The 22,610-nt window shown below is 42.4% G+C and overlaps 1 non-coding gene across 1 annotated transcript; it reads left to right on the top strand.

Moving 5' to 3' along the window:
- The first annotated feature begins 1,060 nt into the window (after positions 1-1,060).
- trnag-ccc (transfer RNA glycine (anticodon CCC)) lies at positions 1,061-1,132 on the top strand. Its single transcript has one exon. It is a non-coding gene; the product is annotated as a tRNA-Gly (tRNA).
- Positions 1,133-22,610: the final 21,478 nt, after the last annotated feature.

Below are 22,610 nucleotides of genomic sequence, written 5' to 3'. Positions count from 1 at the left end.
AGCAACACACATCCAGAGATTGTCCGATTATTGCGCTAATTAATTGCGGTAACTAATGTAGAAGAGGAATTGAACTATAATAATGTAAAAAAAAATCTGAGGAAAACATATTGGTGATTGACAGCTGTCACAAACCTCACTTCCTCATTGAAGTGAGGAGGATGACTGGAGGTTACAGTGTTGCTGGGACCACTAGGCCACCACTGCCCCCAGTGGCATGGTGGCAACAGAGGTGGGAAATGGGTGGGGTGGCGATCAGAGAGTTTTGGATAACTGTTTTAGTCAGGTAACTGGATTGCACTTTTTTCAGGCATCAAGTACAAAGATGAACATCCTGAGAGATGAAAATGAATGAATTATTTTAACATGGGGTGGTAGTAGCCTAGTAGGTAACACACCCAGCTGTGAACCAGAAGACCACAAAAATCACAGGTTCAAACCCCACTTACTAGTTATCTAGTTATCCACACCATCCTTTCAGTCCATTGGAGCAGCAGTCCCGAGGCAAGATTAGGATGTGTGCGTCGTCCCCTCCTCCCACCCCGACCTCATGGATGTTCTTTAGACTCAGACACCCGAGACACTGGAAACGATTCAGACGATTCTGATAGGAGAGTCTGAGATTTAAGGTGTGGCGCCAGATGACATGCTAATAGACCTCTGGGCCTGGCACAGGAAGTGCCTGCTGTGAGGCAGGAAGTGATGTCATGCCTCCAGGGGTGACCCATCTGAAAGATCTGGGGAAAGAACGCAGATAACTGAACATCATGAAGATCAGGATGCACGTCCATGAGAACTGTGAATTTAAGGATCACTTCAGCCCATAATTAAAGGGCTCTGCTAACAGAGGCTGTTACTGGAGACCAGTCAGTCAGTCACTTAGCAACAGCTGCTAAACAAATCACTGTTTTAATTGGAATTTCAGGCAGGCAGTAAAAACAGATTTAGTGGAGTTTGAGATTTGGTCAGCAGGAGATTTCACAAGCTGTAGGTACAAAAGAAAGCCACTTGGTGCTCATCTTATGCAGAATCTGTGGTATTTTAAAAGAACCAACGCAGTGCATTGGTGGTATAGTGGTGAGCATAGCTGCTTCCCATGTAGTGGACCCAGGTTCGATTCCCGGCCAATGCAATGGACATTTTTTGGGGCAGTGGTGGCCTAGTGGTTAAGGAAGCGGCCCCGTAATCAGAAGGTTGCTGGTTTGAATCCCGATCAGCCAAGGTACCACTGAGGTGCCACTGAGCAAAGCACCGTCCGCACACACTGCTCCCCGGGCGCCTGTCATGGCTGCCCACTGCTCACTCAGGGTGATGGGTTAAATGCAGAGGACAAATTTCACTGTGTGCACCGTGTGCTGTGCTGCTGTGTATCACGTGTGACAATCACTTCACTTTCACTTTCCGTTATTAGGGTTGAATCTGCAGAATTTATCATAATATCAGTACATACAATGTGAGCAGCTTGTGTGTGTGTGTGTGTGTGTGTGTGTGTGTGTGTGTGTGTGTGTGTGTGTGTGTGTGTGAGTGTGTCATGCCCTGCAGTCTATGAACTCACCCTTTGACATCCCATCTCACATCAGCGCCATGGACAGACGTATTAATCAGTCTTTTCATCCAAGTCTTTCTACAGTACAGTAAATAAGCTCAGGCTGAATCTGCGGTAAGAGAAATAGGTTCCTGGTACCTGTGACCCAGCTGACCCACATACTTAACCCACCACTGACCCAGGGGACTCACCTGTAATTAGTCAATGTGGATGAGGGGGACATAAATAAATTCAGTACGAATGACACCAAACTAATCACCATTCTGCACAGTCTGGGCTTGGGACTCCTTGCCTGTCCCCGCAAAGAAAGCAGAACCCATGGAAGGGGCATTTCCTGCAGCTGAAACGAGAACCAGACCAAAATGTAACAGCCAAGAAAAACAAAGCAAATTTACAGACATTTACATGCAACAGTGTTGATCAGATAAACACAGTGACAAAATACTGAAATATTTTGGAAAAAGAATATTAAACGCTTCAGGTATTGGTAGGAAAGGGGGCATTAAACGATAGAGCACCGCCCTCTGCTGGGGAAAAAAGACCTCTGCATCTCAACCTGTTCCCGTGACACATCGCAACCAGGCAAATAGTTTTAGTTGAAAAAAATAAAGACAAATGAGTGCCCTTTTTATGTGTGTATACTAGGAATATAAATAATACATCACAACCATGCATCAGATTAAACACTGAACTGGACTTTTTGCCCCATCGCCAGCCCACTAGGGGTTTGATTCTCGCTCTTGTTGCGTTGATGTTTTGTGGGGCAGTGGTGGCCTAGCAGATACAGAAATGGACTCATAATCAGAAGGTTGCAGGTTCAATCCCTAAAACACCAAGGTGCCACTGAGGTGCCACTGAGCAAAGCCCCGTCCTCACTTACTGCTCCACGGGCGCCTGTCAGGGCTGCTGGGTTGTATGCACCATGTGCTGTGCTGTGTTTCACAATGACGATCACTTCACTTTCATACTGAGGAAGTGGTGGCCTTAAACAGAAAGTAGCACTTATTTGTCTTTTTATTTTTACATTTAGAAGATGAAAAACCTATAATTAGTTTCACTACATCCTTTAAAAATGTATATACAATTTATATGCACACGGTGTCATCTTATGAAAAAAAAGTTTTTCAATGACTAATATTATCAATAAAAAAACATAAAAAAAGAATGCTTTATTGCCCTACAAAGGGCAATCCAAAAACCTTTATTGAGAACAGCTAGACCAGCAGTAAGTGTGCTTACAAGATCTAGTAAAAGTCTTTTAATTAAATAATTTTGAACCACACTAGTGACCTGACATGGAGGGATAATAAATTGTGGGTTGGGTTTAATTATATTTCCTTCTCGTGCCTGCGGCCACAAACTGGCCCACAGCCGATAGTTTCCCGCTGGAGCTCTACGAAAAAGTGACCTCGGAGACGATGATGTTGTCCTCCAGGGCCGATCCACAGCCCATGCAGACTGCATCTCCCTTGGACTGGTCAACATCAATGTCGGTCCCACCGCAGGTCCTGCAGACCCTCATGATGGCTGCAAGGCCGGAGGGTCAAAGGGGACACCTCTGAAAGGGAAAACGAATCTGGATTAGCCACTGCAAATGCAGCTACAAACACACACACCATTATGAATCTGGTAATATCTGTACACCCTAAAACCTCACAGATAAAGTGTCTATTATTAAATATCAGCACCATTGCAGTGGTATTAAATATATGACACCTGTAGTGTCACATGAGTGCGTGTGTGACCTGTAAATCTCCTTTGCCTTTACGTGTTCCACTAAGATGTGACATTATGATAATATCAGAGATATGTAAACGGCGGGTTTAATGGCAGAGAAAGCCCCCAGTCCACGAAGATCTTCCAGGCAACATTACCAACCTGTTTACCATAGAACGCTATGAACGGAGATCCATGTATTCTGATTGATCTCATCTGCTCATCCGGATATGCAGCCTTCTTTACTTCAGCATGAGACCACAATAAAATAAATAGGGTTTAAAAGTAAATAAATCAGATTTTAGTGGCTTAAAACTTTTAAACCCTTTTTATATTGCATAGAAATGTCCATGTTCATGATAAATAAATGTATTCTTACGAGCCTCATTTGTTCAGAAAACGTGGCTCTTATTAAAAGTGCCAATGTGAAACGGCATTATGAGACATAATGGAAACATTCCCAATAAAATCTGAGGTAATATCACTAAAAATAAGCAGTCTCAGAATCCAATACGACCAGCCCAAAGGGATCCCGAGTCACACATTCACTGCCCAACAATGTGCTCATGTGTGTTCCCTCAGAGCTGCTTGGATTTTGGGTCAACACAAAAAAGCCATTTACTGATTGAGAGGTTGTCAGTAACGTTACTTGATGGAAAACAAGAGCTTTGAGATAAAATAAAACAGATACCGTTGTTAGCATCTTCTGCCACAAAGAAAAGGGAAATACTGTCTCAGGATGTGCTAAACCAGCTAGATGAAGCCATGTGTAAAGAAGAAGAAAGAAAGTGAAGTGCACACAAATTTGTCCTCTGCATTTAACCCATCACCTTGAGTGAGCAGTGGGCAGCCATGACAGGCGCCCGGGGAGCAGTGTGTGGGGACGGTGCTTTGCTCAGTGGCACCTCAGTGCTTGGCCACCACTGCCCCAGTGTACAGCACCATGTGAAGGTTTATCTGTGGATGAGTCCACTGACTTGTGTGACGATGCTCAACTGTTAGTCCGTCTGGTATTTCAACACAGACCACAGAATTCTGTGAAGATCTTTTAGGGCTCACCTCACTTCAGACCAGAAGACATCTACATGGACATTAAGGAGCTGTTAACAGAGAGAGGACTAGAGCCAAAAAAGTGATTTTAATAACTGCAGATGGAGCCCCTGCTATGATAGGGAGAGAGAAAGGAGCTGTAGCGAGACTGAAATAAGACAATCCTGAATTCACATCTTACCATTGCATCATTCACCAATCTGTCCTCAGTCTCTCCCTGTCAGACGAGCATGCTGAGGTGATGAATACAATGAGGCAAATGATCATTTTTCTCAGGGCATCTTCTTCCTACCAGCATCGCATCGAGAATTCCTCAGAGAAGTCGATGCTGATGATATTTTGCTGCACGATAATGCGAAACAGCTCAGGAAAGGCAGGGTGTTAGCATGCTTGTGGTCCATTAGGAGGGAAGCAGCATCTTTTTTTGGTAGAACTAAGAAGTCAGAAGGCAAAAGAGTTTTCTCTCTTTTTACAAAATGAGAAACAGATGGACAATGTGACCTTTTTGGTTGATATCGCTTCACATTTGAATGATCTGAATTTGAGGCTACAGGGAAAGGACAATTCAATTTGTGACTTGATGACATCTGTCTGCTCCTTTCAGAGGAAACGTCTTCATGGAAGACTTGCATAGAGACTTCACGCACTTCCCAGCAGTGCAGGAACAGGTTCAGGGATGACGAGATGCTGTTTCTTTCGTTGGCTTTATTGATAAGCTGATTGTGAACTTCAGCAGCCGTTTTTACAGCTTCAGCTTTGGACAGCAACTCACAACATTCCTTCAGAATCCATTTCTCATCACTGCTGTCAGAGGGTTCTCAAAGGAAGTCAAACAGCACTTTGAATGGGCAAATGCTGGATCCTCTCCAGATAGAATTGCTCGATCTCCAAGAAGATGTGGCCCTGAAAGAGCAGTTTATAAGAACTGACCCTTCCACTTTCTGGCTTCAAATGGTTATTATGACAACTTTCCCTGGTCTGAGCAAAGTAGCCTTGTACATATTGACCATGATTGGCTCCACACGCCACTGCAAGACAGCTTTCTCGACAATGAACATAATTAAAACTAAATATCATTCCAGGCTCTCGATCGAGCACCTCCACATTTGTATGAGAATGGCCCTGACTCCATTCAAGCCCAGGTTTAAAATCCTGGCAGGACAAGCTAGAGATCAATTCTCTCACTGAACAAAAAAGCAGGGGAATATAACAGGGGAACAAAGTGAGCGTCTAAAATTGTTTAACTGTTAAAATTTGTTGGTTTATTTTCTATAAAAGTCTGCTGAGTCAGAAAAGGGGAAATTCTCCCTTTATTTTTTTGAAGTTCAGAACTTTATTTAAAAATGCACAATTTTTATGCACAATTTCCTTTTATTATGAAATGCAGCCCTACTCTTTTTTAGTAAACTATAAAACATGCATATCAGCAGTCATACATTTATGTTCAGTTCTGTGTAATGTGACAATAAATATTGTCAATGTTTTTTAATTGTTCTGAATTAATTTGATTAGACTTTTTAGGTATTAATTACATCAAATGTTGATTAAATGAAAAATGAATAGGACACTATTCACACTAAACAGTTATAATCTTTTGGACCTTTGTTTCTAGAAATATTTTCTAACTGATCCTCTTTAAATTTAGTTGAATACCTCAGATGTAGAGCTTTATTTTCCTGACTTTTTGTCGAGCTGAACTATACAGGCGAAATCCGTGTATTGCAGCATGTAACGATTCAAATAATGCGTAGGGCGCTCAGCAACGTGCGCACGGCATTTTGGGATCTGTAGTTTGTGTGCAATCAGCGCTTCATATCGCCGAGTTATATTAATAGCGAGTTTGGCACGTGTACCTTAAGGGCTCATTTTAAAGTGCGCCTAATGAAATGTTTTTATTGGGCTATTTGTAAAAAAGGATGAGAATGTGGGAGTTCGTGCGTCACAGCTTTTACAAAGTTTACGGGCAGGATTTCTCTCTCTGAACGGGGCGCGTCTTTTTGGCGCTTTACGGCAGAGTCGTGAAAACTCTGATTCTGATTCTGGCACTGACTGCGGCGGAGACGTGAGGATGATGGCGACGGTGTCCGTGGCGTTCTAGACAGTTTTAACTCAGCAAATAAAAAAAATGACACTACAAGCAGTGCGGCGCCTGGCGAAACCAGACAGGAGAGAAACAAAGAGCCAGAAAGGAAAGGAGGCGAGTTCCATCTACGCCAAGCTGCGAGTCATCACCCCAACTTTGCACCTCTGAGTGAGTGATGTTGTCCCCTTCATTAATATTTCTTTATTCTTTATAGGTAGAATTTGGGGGAGTTATTGCACGTTGGAGGCAGTGAATGCTGTTACACAGTAAAGATGCATACAAATATACAAAAAAAGGTTTTATGTGAATTACACCGTTTAAAATAACTTCTAAAGTGGAGTTTGAGACCACTGCTCTATGGTAATGCAGCTTTGAGTTATTTAATTTGGAATGTTAACTAGTTTAGTAAATCAGTACGTTAGTTCTGTTGGTATTACATGAACTATAGAACGTTGTTAGTTGTAGTAACTGTTTCTGAATGTACATTTATAGAGGGGGTCACAGATGGTCCCGTTTCCTTCCAGTGTTGCGCAAACCACCAGATTTTGGAAAGGCAGCGCATTTTTAAAAAGGAAATTGGGAGATGCTTCCAACCTCGCTGCCCGATGAGTTTATTTTAATCTGCCAGGATTTATGAACTGAACAATAACTTGGAGTGCCAGAACACACACACACACACTCATTTCCCATTTTAGGTTTTAATCTGTTAAACTAGTTATGTTTTAACACCCTTGTAATTATCACATTAGTTCCCATCCCGAAACTGAGATGAACAAGTACTGAGACAGAGACATGAGACTGTGGGGAGAATATTTCAGTGTCAGATTACACTGCCGGCTTTTAACTGTAGAAAAGAAAAATGAAAATGAGATGCTTTGCTGCATCGATGCAGATGGAGTTAACCTTCATCTTCAGTGGGGTTTAATGTAGTATTCATGTGAATAAAATGAGCTTTAATTCCACCCCCCGTGGAGTGGGCCAGGGTCCACCGCGGACGACACAACATACAGGTAAAAGTGTTCTGTTTTTTTACACTATAGTTCAAACTTTGTAGATCATTCAGTAATTTACTTGTTTTTCGATTAAAAGTATAGAAAAATTACTGGGAAGATAATAAATAGTTATGGACAAACATTGAAATAATGATGTATTCAAACCCACATCTGTTGTGTCATGAAGGCCAATTTTGTTTCTTCATTCAGTGCTGTACTAAGATTATTGAAAGGGTTTTATAATAATCAATGATTTTTGAATCAGTGTCAGTCTCTTGTCAGCAGCCATCAGTGCCATGGACCTATCTGCCTGCTCTTCCTCCTCCCAGGTAACACCTCGCTTCACCTTTTCATGTCCGGATAGCCATTAGTATTCTGCCTGTTTCAGATGCAACTCTGCTACACTCTGTACAGCCCCCAGCGTATGTTAACCCAGTACAGCAGCAACAGCTACTGCAGACACGTATTTCTGTCATAACGTCCATGTTATAGCGTGTCATCCAATCCCATCCATGACCACCAGGTGGAGTTCTAACTAGAAGCACAGTAATGCAGGTTCCCACTCAGGCCTGTAATCAGGTACCTGATATTTTATGTTCCCAGCATGTAGATCTTCCTTCGGTTAGTTCCCAGTCACCCCAAGAACATACTGACGATGTATAGAAGACCCTTCATTTCCTAATTTCGTTCATGATGATCCTTTAGAGTTTGCTATGTTGAAAATGGCTCTGCATAACTTCATCATGAATCTGAGAATAGCCCACTTCCATACAAACATGCTCTGACAGCCCTTCAGCAAAGATATGGGCAGCCCCACCACTTAGTATTGAGAGAAATAAGCACAATTCTTAAGTGACCTCCGGTGCGCTCTGGTGTCGGGTCTTAGTAGGCCTGCTCCAGTCTCTGGACACTAATCAGGTAGCTGCAGAGTTGGGCAGTTCTTCGCATGTACAGCAGCTCCTGGCCAAGCTCTCTTCAGACCTCATGGCAACCTTTGCCAGACATGCCTGCACTGCAAAGCCGGATACCTCCTACAACCTTGTGGGTTTTGCAGAGTTGATTAACAGGAATCTGAGTGCCAGATGGTGGCAGCTCAAGAGAGTCAGAGACCGAAACGAGAGCTGAATTTCACTGGGAAGAGACCAGCCGGAACACCATACTGCATGGGAAATTTTTTTGGGAGCAAATGCGTCAATAGGTCTGGGTAGAGCTCCTAAATGAATGAACATCTGGAAGGCAAGGTGTCATACAAAATACAGAATACATAAACTGGCAAATTTGAGAAGTGATTTTTATTGTTTTGGTTCGTAAATTGATAGAGAAGCCTTTTGTTAACATAACTTTTTGAACATACAAGTAAGCTATCTCCATATAGGTATTTTTTCCTTCAAAATGAACTTAAACTACACTCCTACTACAAGCATGAGGTGGGGTGGGAAGACAGATGCTCTGGTCTGTAATTTTCAGAGAAGTGTGATTTAATTAGCTCGGAACCACGTCAAAATATGGCAGTGACTTTGCTGAGGGGCTGAATGCAACATCTAGTGTATATATCTACGAGGTGTGTCTATGGTAAAGAGTTTTTGCGCACCAAAGGAACAGAAAATATGTCATCATGACATTTCGGTCATGGAAAATGAGAGAGAGAACACTTAAATGCAGATTATACACATATAAGTGATACACATTATAAGTGATCTCAAACTCTGAACCGTGCTGTGAACAGACCCTCAGTAACGTTTGAAGGCCAGCACTGTATGGACAGTAGATCATTAAATCATCTGCACACGTCAGGTTATTGATTATAGTTCCACCGACTACACATCCATGTATACATTAAAAAGAAGAGATGACAGAACACTTCCTTTACTAACCACATGACAAACATCAAAAGGGACGGACACACAGTTACGCCATTTAACATACGTAGACTGATGAGTGAATCAAAAGGATATAATCTTAATTAAGGAGTTGGGGACCCCACTGTATTGTAACGTATAAAATAACGTCTCATGAGTCACACAATCAAACTCTTTCCAGAACCTTCGGTACAGAGTCTGAATCCCCAAAAATAAGGATTTTAAAACATAAAAACATAACATTTAAATTTAAAAAATAAAAAAATAAACATTCACATGACAACAGGAACAATAAGTCTCATAATCCACAGTAAAAAAATCAGATAAAAAAGAACAAATACATGAATTTGGATGTGATCTTTGTAGAAAATTATACAAATTCTGAAATGTCCAAAAAATGAATCTACTGCTGACTGTAAAGAAAATGCTAAATATCCAAATGCTAGGCATCTACGTTGCCATGAATTTGTAATGCTCTTCACGATTCTATCTATTATTAATTTCTATTTAATTTGACCAAATTGGTCTTTATTGGTCATTTTAATATATTAGGATTCTTTAAGGCAGGGGTGTCAAAATCGTGGTCCGAGAGATCACTTTAAATATTCATTATTAAGGCCCAGAGATACGAAGCGCTAATAACACACAAACTTCAGATCCTCAGCGAACTCAGTGCGCCGGGCACTCCGTTTCTCAGCAAAGTGTGCACTGCATTATGGGATCTGTAGTTTGTACATCATTTAGAGTGGAAATCACCGTACACCATCATCATGGGCTGGTAAAATTCAGCTTCCAGATTTACAATCTGAAGTCAAATTATGCAAATTTAAAGACTTTTATGCATTAAAAAGCACATGCATTCCTTTTGACAGATTTACTGTACACAGATTTTACACAACTGATGGGTTTCTGTAGAAGTGTTCACCAAACTAATACCAGAAGTGTATCTCTATCCTCAATACACATTTTTATATCAAATTTGATGTGTAATATCAAGCTGTTTTTATTCTGGTTGCAATTTTACTGACTCAAACTTTATGTTTCTGAAACAGATATCAGTGATAATGAAGATGACAGTAGAAGTTCCTCTTGGACACCAGGGAACACGTCACTCAGATGGCTCTCTACTACATTCTGCATGGCTATACATCCCTCCACCAGATTGTGAAATTCAAAGTGCCAGGAAGAAAGTATGAACCAGTGGTGGGATTTCTCAACAGATACAGGAGAAGAGGAGGAAACAAGGGCCCACGGCTCCCATTCCAAACCAAGATGTCCACATGACCAATACTTCACACTGGCCAATAATGTAATAATGAAAAAGGGAAGGTGCAGGGTTCCTGGGTTCACAGGAATACCCAAAGTTATGTGCAAAAATGCAACATACACCTTTTATTCCACAGCAGAGAATAACATGTTGTTTGTTCATTTTTTACTTATTTCATGATTTTTTAAAAATAATATATTTACTGATTGTTCGTTCATACTGTCAAGGCCGATCCAGGGGGTGCATTCACTGACATGGGGCTGGAGCTGGAAGCAGACTGTGGGGTGAAAATACATGTAGGCAGCGCTTCATGGAAACAGGGCAGGGGCAGAGGTGATCTGGAACAACTTCTGTTTGCCATGTTGATGCTCATGCAGCAGGGCAGGTATGTGAAAGAGTTCAGTAGCAGGCAGCGCCCGCACCGGCAACAGGTGGGAAGCAGTAGCAAGCATCTGGTCACCGTGGTGATGTGCACGCTGCAGCAAGGAGCCAGGCTGGAGATGGGGTTAAGGAGACTAGTTGTGGGGGTTCCTGTGTGCGTCCCTACCGACAGTGATATGTGCCACAGCTACAAATAAAAAAAGAGGCAGAAGATTTTTCTGTTCAGTTATATTTATTTTCCCAGAGGCATTCATCCTCCATTCATATTTAATATTACTCAAGCATTAAATAAACACAAAACAATGTTTATGTCATATTTCATCACATGAAAAATAGCCCATCATTTCGATATGAGCAATTATGACTGGAATATCACAGGTTAATATTCATAAACCAGCAAGGAGTCACCGCGCTCAGCTCACATTATACGTTCAGGTGATATATTTCCCGAAATATGAGTACATTCTGAGCACAAAACAAAACTTTATCGTCGCCAGTATACTTTAAAAGCACGACTTCCCTGCTATAAAAACGCTGGCGCCATTTTACATTTACAGCATTTATCCCCTGATCCAGAGGAACTTACAACCAGTAGTTACAGGGACAGTCCCAGCGTCACTTAAAATCGCATCATGACACAGCGCCACTAGAGTCACACATTACGGTGTAATGTCACGTAATACAGTGAAACACCCCACTTCTTGTCGCGGGGTTCAGCGCGACAAGTGGGCGTGGTTAACGCTGTCACTTCAGACGCGAAAACCGGACAAAACAGCGGCTTTCAGAGCGCACCATAATTCAGGAATAGGTGAGGAGGGGGAATAAAAAGGGTTAAATACTTAAGAGGGGCATGAGCAGGTAAATAGTTCCATCGGTGAGCTTACCTGTACAGGCCGAAGTGATTGAGGTGGCCTCACATTTTCCTGATCAAAATAAATGTCATTATGAAGGAAACACTGCGTGCACGAGTCGAAATAGCTTCTACCCTGTCTAGCAATTACTGGGCGACTGAGTTGTTCTAAAAACTGGACTTTACAAGTTTATTTATTACTGGTTTTAGTATTTAACTGCATGTATTACTTCTTATTACTCCTTTAATGAAGCTTGATCAAATTACCAAATTAACATAAAATCCTTATTTGCTTTATTTAAAATCGCCGTCGCGTTTTATAAGCGCCTCCGTGTTTAATGTTAGAATCGCGCTGCGCCGCACGTCGCGTCGGACGAGAACGTCGTTGTCATGGAAACGGAGTTTGTTGATTCTCAGAGCTGTAAAGCGACCGAGAGGAGCGACATCGTTTTTGGTGAGTAGAGAGTACAATGTTAAAATGTTATTTTTGCGTGGACCGGCTGGTTTGTGACCTCTAACCCTTCAGTGCGGGACCGGCGCCATGTTTTACTAATTAAAATAGTCCCCGTTTATCCAGCCGACATCGGTTTAGCTGCTCTTTCCAGAGCGAATATGTTTATACTCGCAGCAACAGACTCTCAGACATCTATTCACTACAAATCACGTGGTGACTAAAGAACTTAAAAAAGCAACGTGCTCCGGTCAGTGACGTCATCGTGTTTGTGTTTTAATTTAAACAGAGATAGAAGCTGATCAAAGTTAGCAGATTAGGATATTCATCCGGATGGAGACCATGACAGAGCAGCGAGGAGGACCAGGACATCCAGGAATCGACAGCAGCAGGAAGACGACGGTCGGCCCAGACCCAGTTCAGCGGTGCGCGGCTGCGTATCTACTGGGTGCTCGGGCCTGGACTAAACCGACTGAGGGTAAAACTTGTTTTTTTGTGTTTTCTTGATTAATGATAAAAACCACTGATCCCTTTCAGTTGAGTTTTGTGAAAGTGAGGTGATTGTGAAGATTTCAGAATCAGCACAGTTTTAAAGTAAACAAGCAAATAATTCCCAGTTGTCTTGTTAACTAAGTCTTACATGTTATTGTTGTAGATTTTACACTCGTGGTAAATCTTGTTATTGTCTCTGTTGAAGGTTTGGCTATTTTGATTGAGCCAATGCCCCTACCAGCAAAAAGGGCAAAGAAGGTGCAGCAATACCCTGCAGCCAGGAAGCCCCAGCGATACCCCAAGGCCGGAACGTCACAGGTCAACGCGTTGACCAAGTTGCCCCTGAGGGGTACTGTAGCCAAGCCGCCTCTCCCCTACACTGCAGCCAAGAGGACCAGACCAGACAGCTTGTCCAGGAGGAACCAGACGAGCTGTCCTTACAGAAGACCCCAGCCTGGAACATCCACCATGCTGCCTCTGCCTGTCACCGCTGTGACCAGTTCACCAGAGGCAGGCATGAAGGCCACCGGGACGCAGCCAGACCCCACCACCACCTGGACCCAGCTGCCCCGGGACAAGCTGGTCCGTCTCTTCAGTGCTCAGATGGAAAAGCCGAATCCACCTGTGTGCTTTCCATCTGGGAGGAAACCGCCTTCTCGCCTCATGTCGACCAGCATGATAGCAGAGCGAGAGGACATGAAGAGAGAAGCTCAGCAGCAGCGAGAAGAGGCAGCCAGGATCACGAGGGAGCAGCGAGGAGGACCGGGACATCCAGGAACCAACAGCAGCAAGAGGACAGCGGTCGGCCCAGACCCAGTTAAGCGTCCTGCTGCTGCGTATCTACTGGGCGCTCGGACCTGGACGAAACCGACTGAGGGTAAAACTTCACATGTTTTTGTGGTGTTTTAATTAATGATTTTTTTTTTAAATATTGTGATCAACAGTTATATTCTAGTGAGAGTATTCTATACTCTGCTGAGGACCATTTGGAGATTTTTGTCACCACTGTCAAATTTTGGAGATTTTTGCCACCACCACCAAACCTGACAGTGGTGACGACTGACACTGGGGACAAAAACCTAGTCTTTCACATGATATGCATAAGTTTTTCACATTATAAATATAGTTTGCCTTCTTTTGCTACTTCAGACCTCTTCTTTATCAGTATACATTAATGTCATTATCTAATCTAATATATATTTTTTAAAAACAGACAGTGTTGACATGTTATGGTTGTGAAAGTAGCTGTGTCCAAAATTATGTGTCCAAAGTTTAAGAGAAAAAGCGACCTTACAGGAACCCTGCACTAGAGCTGAATGTTTGAAAATGGGTCCTCAGGAATGTAGTTGACTTTGTAGTTGCCTGATTTTATTGCTTTTTATAAATATCTGACGGTGGTGACGATAATGTGGGTTTGAGAAGATTGTTATCTCCTATAGAAGGCCAATTGATTTTGTCAGCAGTGGCCAGTATATAATAATTTAAATTAATAATTTTTTTTAGTACACCTAGAAAAGAAGCCTCACAAATGTGCAAAAGACACCCTGATTATTTTTATTCATGAAAATGTTTTTAATTTCTAACATAATGGCCACTTTTCTTAGTAGGACATGTTTTTGCTAAAGTTTCAAGAATCAGTGTTTTCCATCCCAACATGCATTATAATTAATGTAAAGATTTCAGAATCAGCTCAGATTTAAAGTAAACGACAATTTTAACAAGCGCATAATTCCCAGTTATCTTGTTAAGTCTTACACGTTACTGTTGGTAGATTTTACACTCGTGGTAAATCTTGTCTCTGTTGAAGGTTTGGCTATTTTGATTGAGCCAATGCCCCAACCATCAAAAAGGGCGAAGAAGTTGGAGCGACACCCTGCAGCCAGGAAGCCCCAGCGACACCCCAAGGCCGGGATGACGAAGCTGCCCCTGACAGGCACCGCAGCCAAGCCGCCTCTCCCCTACACTGCAGCCAGGAGGACCAGTCCAGGCACCTTGTCAGGCAGAAACAAGACGAGCTGTCCTTACAGAAGACCCCAGCCTGGAACATCCACCATGCTGCCTCTGCCTGTCACCGCTGTGACCAGTTCACCAGAGGCAGGCATGAAGGCCACCGGGACGCAGCCAGACCCCACCACCACCTGGACCCAGCTGCCCCGGGACAAGCTGGTCCGTCTCTTCAGCACACAGATGGAAAAGCCGAATCCACCTGTGTGCTTTCCATCTGGGAGGAAACCACCTTCTCGCCTCCTGTCGTCCAGCACGATATCAGAGCGAGAAGACAAGAAGAGAGAAGCTCAGCAGCAGCGAGAAGAGGCGGCCAGGATCACTCGTAATGGGATAGACTGCAGCGTACTGGCTGACCGCTGGCACTACCCTTACGTTTGGCCTAATTAATGGGGAAGGAAGTGAGAGGTAAGTTAGGAGATATGTAGTAAGTTAGGCCATAATAGTTATTAAGCTATATGTAATAATAGTATGTAGTAAGTTAGGAAGTAATAGTTATTAAGCTATATGTAGTAAGTTAGGTTATAATAGTTATTAAGTTACCCCCTGGTCTGGCTCTACAGCAGTCGGATGGAAAAGCTGATTCCACCCAGTTCTGCAGCAAGGAGAACCAGGACATGAAGGAATCAACAGCAGCAAGAGGACAACGATCGGTCCAGACCCAGTTCAGCGTCCTGCTGCTGTGTATCTACTGGGCGCTCGGACCTGGACGAGCCGACTGAGGGTAAAACTTCACATGTGATTTGTGGTGTTTTCTTGAACAAATTAATGATACCAATCATTTTTTAAGTCATTTTTTGTCATTAAGCCTGATTGTCATTAAGTTATCTTGTCTTACATGTTACTGTTAATCAGATGGAAAAGACAAATCCACCCAGTGCTGTGTGCTTTTCATCTGGGAGGAGCGAGAAGACATGAAGAGAGAAGCTCAGCAGCAGCGAGAAGAGGCGTCCAGGATCACTCGTAATGGGATAGACTGCAGCGTACTGGCTGACCGCTGGCACTACCCTTACGTTTGGCCTAATTAATGGGGAAGTAAGTGAGAGGTAAGTTAGGTAATATGTAGTAATTTAGGTTTGTAATAGTTGTTTAGTAAAATGCATTAAGTTAGGTTGTAATAGTTATTAAGTTAGATTTAGTAAGATAGGTTGTAATAGTTAGTAAGTAGTATGTAGCAAGTGAGGTAGTTATAGTTATTTAGTTATATGTAGTAAGTTAGCTTATAATAGTTATTAAGTTACCCCCTGGTCTGTCTCTTCAGCACAAAGATGGAAAAGTCGAATCCACCAAGTGCTGTGTGCTTTTCATCTGGGAGGCAACCGCCTTCTCGCCTCACATCGTCCAGCATCATATCAGAGCGAGAAGACATGAAGAGAGAGGCCCAGCGACAGCAAGAAGAGGCGTCCAGGATCTGCAGCGTACTGGCTTACCACTGGCACTACCCTTAAATTTGGTGAGAGGTAAGCTAGGTTTGTAATAGTTATTTAGTAATATGTGATATAATTGATATGATGTCTGTGTGTTTACGTGTTCTGTTCTAGTGACACGGTAGTACAGTGCTTGGAGCTGCTGCCTTATAGGAAGAAACTGGGTTCTAGTCCTGGCCCGGGTTCTTTCTGTGTGGAGTTTGTTCACGTGGGTTTTTCTCCGGGTACTCCGGTTTCCCACACTCAGTACATTCAAAACATTATTTCCAATTTAGGCTTGGAAAACCCAAAATCTTCTTCAATTTCTTCTTCTTCTTCTTATTATTATTATTCCATTTTACACAGCAACAATGATAACACTTTCAGCATTTCAACCACCACATATTTCAACTATTCACCAGTTTAACCAATTCAACCACATTTAACCTCTTTCTCTTAATTCCTTCTTCTCCACTCCTCCTTTTTTCTTTCCATCTCTGCTATTCATCCTCCGTAACATGTTTAATTTTTGAACATGCTCCAAACCTCATCTGATTTCATGGGCCAGGCCCAGTTAGCATTTTTTAATTTTAGCATGCTAGCATTAACATTACACTCTTTATGTTCTTTCCTCTACTCTTTTTGCAATTTTACCCATTCCACAAAATTAACTTATTCTAAAACAATTCCACTCTTCCCTCTTAATCCTTTTATCCTATCGTTTTTTAAACTTTCACTGCTTTCCAAGCCAAAATTGAGTTATAATTAGTTTAAATTGGCAGCTAAATTTAGTCAATCTACTGGTTGTTCTGTGAACCAGTATGAATTGGCAAACCAAACCAAAAACCCTGGTGGTGTATTGGTAACACATTCACCTTCGTGGTGGAAATACCGGGTTCGAATCCTGGCCTGGGTTGAATAATTGGTTTGCCCTAAACATTGTTGTTTTTCATTTTTATCTGTCTGTTTGTCTGTCTCTTGTCTGTTCTTTATTATATAATGACATCATATTATATGACATAAAATACATTACTGTAAATAATATAATACATGTAATATAAAAATGCTCTTCATGAACAGGAATTTGTGATTTGTCTTTTACAGAGCAATCACTGGATTATATATAAGCTCCCATTGTGACGTACCGGGGCCATGGGGCCGTCACAGCTTTTTATGGAGTCCTGATCCATCCCAGCTGACACCAATGTATCGGGACTCCATAAAACCTGTGAAGCAGCATGCAGACATCATTGCTGCATTAATGTGGACATTGTGTTTGTTTATGTTCCTGGCCTAGTGCCTCACGCCTGTGAGTTAGTTTCCATTTGTATCCTGTTTCCTTTGTTTTGGCTCTCCTGGAAGTGGAACGATCTGCAGGTGAGTTGGCAGAGCGACGAGGAGGCCAATTACAGTGGCGAGGAATCGGTGTTTGGGCATGGAGGACGCACCCCCCGCCATGTTTGAGATGTCGGGCGAGGACCTCTGCGTCCTGCTGTGAAGCCTCCCTGTTGATGCGGATGACACAGACAGCAACGAGAGTGAGGACAACGCGAGCTGGTGTCTGAACAGTGTAGGGTCTGTACCTCCCACAGTGCCCTTCCTGAATTGTCACCAGTGTGGTGTGGGCCCACATGACTTCCTGGTGCATGAAGATGGTGAGATCGAGGAGGAGTTTTGCGATCCGGTGGAGTGCTGGACAAAGCATGCGATGGATTGTTGCCAGCCAAATGCTGCGATGTCGGTCCTGCTTTGAGGTAACCCCGCCTCTCCTGCGTTAATCGTAAACTCATTCTCCGTCTGCACTGATGTTCCCCCGCAGGCAACAGCACTGTATCAGCACTCCAGCCCACAGCAGAGAACATCACCCCCTCCTGGCAACCTCCTCCCTGCTCACGCCTACCACCACCACTCGAGAGGAGTCCACAGGGGTCGCCTACTACCACCATTGCACGCCCACAATCGTCAGTAGCGCAGCATCCTGCCCTCTGCCTGGTCACTGCAGTCGTGCCATGCCATCTTCAGCATCCTATGACTGCTCCCTGTACTTCAACCACTCTAAGCGGGCTGGTAGAGCTTTTTCCGGGTGTCCACCACAGCCTGCAGTGTCTGATCAGCCAGTACCCTGCAGGAGAACACAGACACACCAGACATATGTCAGGTGTCCCGTGGAGCAGGAGCCGCTGCTATGTCACATGACAGGACAGCATCCGGAGGTTCCGGGTCCTTCAGTGCCAGGGAGGACCACCAACTACAGCAGTCCCGGAGCCCTGTGGTTGTCGCTGCCATCAGAGCTGCACCCTTGAGTGGAGGGTAGTATGATGTCCCAGGGCCACGGGTCCATCACAGCAGATGCCCATGCGGCAGATTATGCAGTCTTGATCCATCCGTTTCCATCCGTTGTGCCGTTTTTTTTTTTGTGTTACTAAATGACTCCCCTTTCCTTCTCCCATCAGCCCTCAGTCGTGCCACCCATGATCACTTTACTTTTAATGAATTAATATGGTGATTATTTGTCTTAATGAAAATGTTGATTGGGGGGTCAGGTTTGTGACAAATGCAGTTCTACTCTTCCTTCTCCACTTCCTCCTGCTCATAGCAGTCTGCTACACATCAGCAGATCTTTTCTTGGTGTGGTGGGCTACTGCTGCTATATGTCTTGTAAAAAGCTGTTTCAGAGCCACCGTTATGACTTTATTGTCTTCTTTTGGACTTTGATGTTTGGAAGATAAGTTCACTCTAGAGTGTTGGTGGGTTTCCCCTTTTTTCTGTCCTTTATATAGCAGCAGTCACAGTTTCTTCTTTTATTTCATTTGTTTATCATATTTTGTTATGATATAGTGACGTGCTTTCAGCTTTTACAAATATTGTAATTTTTGAATGTTGGCAATAAAAATCATTATAATTTTCTTCTTTGAGTTCTTCAATGTGTTGCATTGTTTTAATGTTTTGCTTACCCTATGACCACAACCTGTCTGAGCATTTGTAAAAGATGAGATAATTTTTTCAAAAATCAACTTCGCTTACTGACTCTTATTCTTATATCACCTCTGCCAGCACTTACTGTACCATTTACACACGACCTGTTATACAGCAGTACCCAACAGAAAGTGTTCAGGAAGGTACTATTTAAAATTGTAAATCACACACATAATGCTGTCTAAAAAGTGAAAGTGTCCATAATCTTCATGTTGATATGTGGACATGTGCTAGAAGAACTGGGTGTTGGTCTCTCCCAACTCTGTAAACTAAGGAATGATCTCCTACAAGCAAAAGTCTGCAGATGGAGAACACGACTGTATTTCTGTCATTGTTGCACAATTTGTTGCACGGTTGAGATAAATCAATATTTGATCAGCATTTGTTCAAATGCATAAACAAAATTGCTTGCATCTTAGATAAACCATGGTTATATGGATATTTTATATATTATTGTCTTGACACAGTGCTACTTCTCTTTAAACAGAAGTTATTCAAAGAAAATATGCAATTATGTTCCCTTATGTAACATAAAGCAGGACTGTATTTTTTAATATGACACCCTACAGACACAACGATGTGGTCATCAGCGAATGATGAGCTTAAGACCAGCAAAAATATTAATCTGTATATTAATCTTTGATAAAGGAAAAACAAGAAGCTTGTTAATAAGGAGTTGTTGAACATTTTCACAGTTTTGGATACTTTGGGTTTTCTTTTTTCTTTTTATTGTACCATACAATTCAGAATTTGGTGCTTCTGTGGCCAACTGTGCTCAAAATGTTTTATGGGGTGGTCTGAACACAGTTTGTACATTTATACCACCTAAAAGTAGAATAAAAGTGCTGTATTATGCAGGGTAAAGAGACTTTTTCAGTACTTTTTCCACAATTGATCATTCTTATATAATGATAAATGCAATCATATACTTTAGCATATTAACAAAAGACGTTTTGTAGAATTGTATGCTCTATGATTTCTTATGAACATTGGAATAATTCTGTCCCACCCCAAATATATGAGTGTGATCATCTATTAATTCAATGTGTTAATTCAGGCTCAGCGCACAGCCAAAACAGAATTGAAAATGCTCTATGTGAATATATAGAAAGAAGGTCTGAATGTGCGTACATCTCATCTGTACTTACAGCTTAGCATGTCTCTGTATACAGAACCCTCCACTGTATTTTGCACTCATTGTTAAATTGAAATGATCATAAAATTTAAACAAATCCCCCATGAAAAATAAATGCTTATTTGACAAAATTTTTGGCAGCACATTACAAAATCTCTTTAGATCATCCAGAGATTGTCCTAGTATTGCTGTAATTAATTGTGGTAACTAATATAGAAGAGGAATTGAACTATAAGAATGTAAAAAAAATCTGAGGTAAACATATTGGTGATTGACCGCTGTCACAAACCCCACTTCTTCATTGAAGTGAAGAGGATGACTGGAGGTTACAGTGTTGCTGGGACCCGTAATCAGAAGTTTGCGGTTTGAATGTTTTATTATATCTTTCCTTGGTACAACACTGAAGATGTGATGCTGTAAATGTAAAGTATACAGTTGCTCTGCACTCAAAATAACTAACACACAGACTATAATGTCCAAACTGCTTGCAACAAAAGTGAGTACACCCCTAGGTGAAAATGTACAAGTTGTGCCCAATGAGCCATTATCCCTTCTCGGCAGGGCCTGTTCTAGATAGGCATACATGAGGAGGCAGACAGAAATGACAGACGCCATGACAGGCGCCCGGGGAGCAGTGTGTGGGGACAGTGCTTTGCTCAGTGGCGATCAGGGAGCTCTGGATAACTTTTAGTCATGTGACTGGATTGCACTTTTTTTCAGGCGTCAAGTACAACGATGAACATCCTGAGAGATAAAAATGAATGAATTATTTTAACATGGGGTGGTAGTAGCCTAGTAGGAAACACACCCAGCTGTGAACCAGAGGACCACAAAAATCACAGGTTCAAACCCCACTTACTACCATTGTGTCCCTGAACAAGACACTTAACCCTGAGTGTCTCCAGGGGGACTGTCCCTGTAACTACTGATTGTAATTTGCTCTGGATAAGAGCATCTTATAAATGCTGGAATTGTAAATGAATTCAATCCAATGAACTTGAAACGACAGCCACATGCTATTTTCTGCGCGGTTGGTGGTGCCAGAATCACTGGTTTCGGGGACAATGACATCTGTCCGCCAGTCTAGTTACACACACCATTCTTTCGGTCCATTGGAGCAGCAGTCCCGAGGTAAGATTAGGATGGGTGCGTCGTCCCCTCCTCCCACCCCGACCTAATGGATGTTCTTTAGACTCAGACACCCGAGACACTGGAAACGATTCAGATGATTCTGATCGGAGAGTCTGAGATTTAAGGTGTGGCGCCAGAGGACATGCTAATAGACCTCTGGGCCTGGCACAGGAAGAGCCTGCTGTGAGGCGGGAAGTGATGTCATGTATTTTAAAAGAACCAACACAGTTATTAGGGTTGAAACTGCAGAATTTATGACAATATCAGTACACACAATGTGAGCAGCTTGTGTGTGTGTGTGTGTGTGTGTGTGCGTGAGTGTGTCATGTCCTGCAGTCTATGAACTCACCTTTTGACATCCCATCTCAGTCTTTTCATCCAAGTCTTTCTACAGTACAGTAAATAAGCTCAGGCTGAATCTGCGGTAAGAGAAATAGGTTCCTGGTACCTGTGACCCAGCTGACCCACATACTTAACCCACCACTGACCCAGGGGACTCACCTGTAATTAGTCAATGTGGATGAGGGGACATACATAAATTCAGTACAAATGTCACCAAACTAATCATTAGCAAGCAATCAGCCATTTTTGGTGCTATTTATGGTGTAGGTTATTTTTATTTATGGTATAAGCTACTGATGATGCTGTACAGGTATATGAAAATGAATGCAAAAACCACCCACACATACATCAAATTAACATTCTGCAGCTATGTATACCTAGAAGAGGAAATAAAACCAAAAAGATGGTTTTTAAAAGTACAATCATCTTCAAATTGCAATAGGTATATGATTAGCTCACCATTCTGCACAGTCTGGGCTTGGGACTCCTTGCCTGTCCTCGCAAAGAAAGCAGAACCCATGGAAGGGGCATTTCCTGCAGCTGAAACGAGAACCAGACCAAAATGTAACAGCCAAGAAAAACAAAGAAAACGTTACAGACATTTACATGCAACAGTGTTGATCAGATAAACACAGTGACAAAATACTGAAATATTTTGGAAAAAGAATATTAAACGCATTGGCATCGGTAGGAAAGGGGGCATTACAAACGAGAGCACCGCCCTCTGCTGGGGAAAAAAGACCTCTGCATCTCAACCTGTTCCCGTGACACATCGCAACCAGGGAAATAGTTTTAGTTGAAAAAAATTTAAACAAATGAGTGCCCTTTTTATGTGTGTATACTAGGAATATAAATAATACATCACAACCATGCATCAGATTAAAAACTAAACGGGACTTTTGCCCCATCGCCAGCCCACTAGGGGTTTG

The sequence above is a fragment of the Denticeps clupeoides genome, unplaced genomic scaffold (assembly GCF_900700375.1).
Source record: "Denticeps clupeoides unplaced genomic scaffold, fDenClu1.1, whole genome shotgun sequence".
NCBI lineage: Eukaryota > Metazoa > Chordata > Actinopteri > Clupeiformes > Denticipitidae > Denticeps > Denticeps clupeoides.
Note: the sequence above shows the minus strand (reverse complement) of the source record. Positions and strands in the feature narration are given on the sequence as shown.